General features: G+C 30.9%; 1 pseudogene; it reads left to right on the forward strand.

Moving 5' to 3' along the window:
- Positions 1–2256: 2256 nt before the first annotated feature.
- On the forward strand, positions 2257–2684 carry LOC145075633 (non-specific lipid-transfer protein Lac s 1 pseudogene; annotated as a pseudogene).
- The last annotated feature ends 2664 nt before the right edge of the window (positions 2685–5348 follow it).

The raw sequence follows: 5348 nt of genomic DNA on the forward strand, positions 1-5348 counted from the left end.
AAGGTTTTATTGAGTGTGTGATGTATACCTGCATGATAATTTAGATAGTGCCAAGTGGAAAATAATTTTCCCCAAGCTTTTTCGTTTTTAGATATTATGGGTTTTTTTAAAATTGAGTATAATTTTTGTTTATTTTTATAAATGAATCATAGTATATTTTTACCATTGACTAGCTACTTAAATGGGTTAAATACAAAAAATAGCAACCAAAATCAGTGACGACTTTTTATGGTCACTAAGTGGATAAACCAGTGACGACTTTGTATGGTGACTAATTGAATAACACAGTGACAACTTTGTATGGTCACTAATTGAATAACATGGTGATGACCTTTTATGATCACTAATCGTATAAACCAGTGACGACGTTGTATGGTCACTAATTGACTAACATAGTGACGACTTTTTAATGGTCACTAATGGGACAAAATAGTGACGACTTTATTTGATTAGTGACAACATTTAGTGGCGATACGGGTTGTTACTGATTTAGTGACCAAAATATTTTAGTCACTATTTAGTGACTACTTATATATTTTCGTCACTAAATCGGTTTTGTGACGGACCTATAGTGACGAAAAGTGACGACTGAAATTTTGGTCACTAAATGGTTTAGTGACGAGTCCTTCTATTGTTGGTGACCACTTTGTTTTGGTCACTAATTAGCATTTTTTTTTGTAGTGAGGGCGTGTTCGGCACTGAGCGTTTTGGAGCGTTTGAGAGCTTCTAGCTTCTAACGTTTGACAAAACGCTCCATTTTAAACAGAAAGTCTCGTTTGACACTACAAGCTTCTAGCATTTAGTTTAATCAAAATGCTCCAAATCCAAATGCTACTTCATGTAGCTTTTAACAAAACGCTACAAGCTACAAGCTACCCGCTACCAGCTAGTTTTGTCGAACACGCCCATAATATTCGAGAGTATATCGGGGAAATTGATTTTATAGGAGTTGATTTGGTTTTAGATACAGAATGTTAATATTATTTTATTTGAGAACTTTTATCGAACTCTTGGAGTGAACTCCACCACAACCCATTATTTCTTTGTTGATGACATTATTTTCGATTTAAATCACCAAAATAAATACAACTCAATAAAACCATAATGAGTTAGACCCTATTTGCTACTTGATTCGAGATCAAAAAAGAAAATTTTTCATGAAATATGCACCAAAAAACAATCATGTTTTTCACTTAATTGCTGCAGAAATTTTTTCATGAATTATCCACTGTGAAGTTAAAACTGAAACACCATTCAATTAATCTCTACCCACCTCAATCAATCACCAAAAAAACGCAGCCAAGAACTCCATAAAACTTCGATCAAATATTCCCCCCTTCCAGCTCTAATACAACTTGTTGTGCATTTGTATAAGCATAGCCAATAATTACGATGAAATTGTGGAAGAAATTAAAAAATAAAAGATCAAGGAAAATAGTTTCTTGAATTTGTATGGGTTTATGCGTAAAGATAAGAGAGGAACTAGAATTGCAAATTAAAACCTGTTGAACGTAGTCATAGATCAATGCAATGATCTTTCAATGCCAGAGTAGCCAACTTGCGAGGTTTTGCTTCTTAGATTGGAGATCTTGAGTTTTAATTCAGACGTTAAGGATTTCGTACTAACTTCTACCTTATAATCCCGCCGTTCAAAAAAAATGCAATGATCTTTAAATGGGTTATACACATTTTCCCCATATTTCCAGGAAAGGTCGCTGGAAATATGTATGAATGTCTACTTTAGCACATTATCTAAATAGGTTACACTCATTTTCTCCATATTTACAATAACGGTCCCTAGAAATATGTATGTATGTATACTTTAGCCCTAGAGTTTTAGTTTTAAGCCCCATATTCCTACACCAACATTTGAAAACTTTAAAAACCAACATTTATTAACCCTTTATAAAGCCAGAAAACAACTTTAAAAACCTTTTAAACCAATTTGAAAAACTTTGTTTCCAAATATTAACCCTATATATCTTTAAATTATGTTAGCTATATCTCAAAATTTTAAATGAACTAAAAGTCATTCGTATTTCATTCCTCTTATAAAAATAAAACATTTATTTAACATGCAATATACTATCAAAAATTTACGGCCTTTATGAAACCATACGCACATCCACATGCATAGAAATCTCTATAAATATGTGGTACCCTCCATAACTTTTTCTTGCATCAAAACCATATACATAAAAAAAAACCCCATCTTGTATTACGCTTCTATTTAATTTGATATAGTACATTTGAGCTATGGCAGTGACAATAATTAAGATCTTATGTGTTGTAGTGGCTTGCATGGTGGTGTCGGCACCTTATGCAGAGGCTGCTATCACCTGCGGTCAGGTGGTGAGCAAGATGTTGCCATGCCTAGCCTACCTGAGGACCGGTGGTGCAGTGCCAGCACCATGTTGCAGTGGTCTTAAGAGTCTGAAGGCTGCCACTCAAGCAACCCCCGATCGCAAGACTGCCTGTGGTTGCCTGAAAACTGCTTCAGCAGCGTATGCAGGTATCAATCCTAGCAACGCTGTTGGCCTTCCAGCAAAGTGTGGTGTTAATCTTCCTTTTAAGTTCAGCCCCAACATCGATTGCTCCAAGTATGTCGTCCTATTTATAGATTTTTTTATATTTTATCTTCTAAACGTAATGTTTTTAGGCATCATCGTTCCGTCTCAAAATAGATATAATATTAATTTGCTGCCAAACTAGATAAAGTGTCGACTAGACACATCAACCTAACATATTGCCTTTTTTTTTCGAAAATCGTAGTATTTTTCATTTGATATCGTCCCAAAAACATTAGTTTCTGTTTTCTTTTGTTAGGAAAGAAATCAGGTTTACATTTTCCTTTGTTAATAATCGTGGTAGATATTTAAATCGATGTTGATATTTATTTTTTGTGATTGGTTGTTGCAGGGTACACTAAGATTCATCCAGAGACATGTGAAGCGGGATTTAAAAACATATACCGTAAACAGATTATTAAAATAAATATGGAAAACCCTGTTTTCCCTTGTATTGTCTTTTCCTATTTGTAGTGTTCTTGTTATGCTATAAGTTTTGTTGTTGCCCTCCATTGATGTTAATCAATATATTTCTATTAAATTGCTGTTATGTGTGTATTTCTACAAGCGCTTGTGACACAAAAGAGACGACACGGTAACAATCCACTCGCAGAACTTAAATATATGATTTACAAACCAAAATTCACTCTCACTATCACTTCACCGGCCACATCTTCTACCTAGATTTTACTCTTCCTTCTAAACCACTACCACATATTTAACTATATTTTATTTATTTTATACACAAATTAAACTTGTATCTAAATAATAACTTATTTTATTTTTAATTATTCTAATTATATAATGAACATGTATAGGTTAGGACTGTAAAAAATATCAAGGTCATTAATTAAGCCATATGTGTAATATTTTTACGTTCATCTAATTAATCACTGAGTTTCATTTTTTATGCATCTATAGTATTAATAATAAATATATATTACTAAGATAATAATAAACAAATAATATAATTATAGTATATATACTAATTTTTTGAATATAATTAAAATTAATGAGCAAATAAACTAATTCAAGTTATTGATAAACAAATCATAGTAACTTTTTGAACAAAAACTTCATATGTATAATTGTTCTTCATTTTATCATGAAGAACAACATTTCATAAGTACTAGGTGTGAGACCCGTGAATTAAACGGGTTTATTAAAAGCAAAAGTTTAATTTAAAGTTATAAGAATTATATATTTTTTTTAAAGTAATAGTTTTACATAAATATAAAAGATATAATAAATAAAATAAGTAATTTAATATATAATATAGAAGATTTGAAAGATTATAAAACATTTACTATGAAATTAAATAGAATGACCTACCTTGCATTACCTTACATATATAAATTTTACTAAAATATGGATTTTAAATTTATGAAAATGAAAAATATAAGAAAATAACAAGTGGAAAAAAGTAATTCAAAAACTCTTAAAAATTACATGTATCAAATTCAATGACAACATCACATTTGGTGAAATTATTTTCATTTATTAGGAAGGATAATTCAAGTTATTCATCATGCCCATATTTTTATTGTTTAAAAATCAAGTGTGATTTTAATCATCCATTCATAGAAATTTAGTATCTATTTTAGAATTATTTCCATAGTTGATAAAGATAAAAGCAAATAATTTTGACATTATATAGACAGTTTCGTCTATTTTCCTTATTTCTAAAGCTACAACTGAGTGATCATTTTCTAACAATAATCTTTGGTAAAACAAGCCTTCCTGTATAATGGTAGACGACTTCTTCAATGGTGACTCATTAAATTTGTATTTTGAAAGGAAAATTATTGAAACTATTAATTAAGAGACAATTGTCGACGTAAAAGATCGGCAAGTTCTACTTTGATGATTAATGAGGAATATTTCATATTAACTGTCTTGTTTAGACCTTAATTTTATGCTTCACAATTTTTAATCAAATTAAACTTATTTAGATTTTTTGGTTTTAAAGCTTTGGTTTCTGCCGTCTACTTATAATGTCCGTGTTCACCCATTGAATCCACACACTGTACAAGAATTCATATAGGCGTGAGAGATTTATTGATACTAAAAAAAATTCCTTCAAAAGTACATAAGGGTATATACAAATAAATTCTATTTTTGTTAAATTTTGCAAAAAATTTGAAACGTCAAAATATGCCTAAAATATCTGAAAAGTATTTATAACCGTAGAAAGGCTATTTGGAAACATCCTTGAAAGTTTGATAGAATAAGATTCCAAAATTTTAGAATAGAGGAAATGTAACGTCTCTTGGGCAATTTATTAATCATTTCATTTGTAAAACGAGCTAATTTTTCCAAGAAAACATTTTATTGTTCAACATAAGCTCCACGGTATGCCATATACCACACAGTGTGGTATTTGACGTGTCACCGTACTGTACGACAAACATGATATCGACCCCCAAAGGAAAACTACGGTAAGCAAACTGCAAGAGACATTTTCACCGCATGAGAAAAACATGTCAACAAAAGGGTAATCAACAAAATTCAAATAAGATATAGATAACTAGTTTATAGTGTTTGTAATTTTCTTCAAGTGTTGTAACTAAAGATCCCTTGATTTAGGATCTGTTTTGTAAAGTTATCTATATAATGAATATACTCCTACGAGAGATTGCATCCCCAAATATTACTGTTTTCTTCTTGGTATCAGAGCCTCTCACCCTAGGGTTTCTGAAATTCTTTTCTTTCTTTCGACCCTTCATCTTCTCCTAGATCAAGCATCAACATGGCTTCCTCTTCTACATCCAATTTCATTAA

Source organism: Lactuca serriola, chromosome 9 (genome assembly GCF_051521515.1).
Source record: "Lactuca serriola cultivar US96UC23 chromosome 9, Lser_US96UC23_V15, whole genome shotgun sequence".
Classification (NCBI taxonomy): Eukaryota; Viridiplantae; Streptophyta; class Magnoliopsida; order Asterales; family Asteraceae; genus Lactuca; species Lactuca serriola.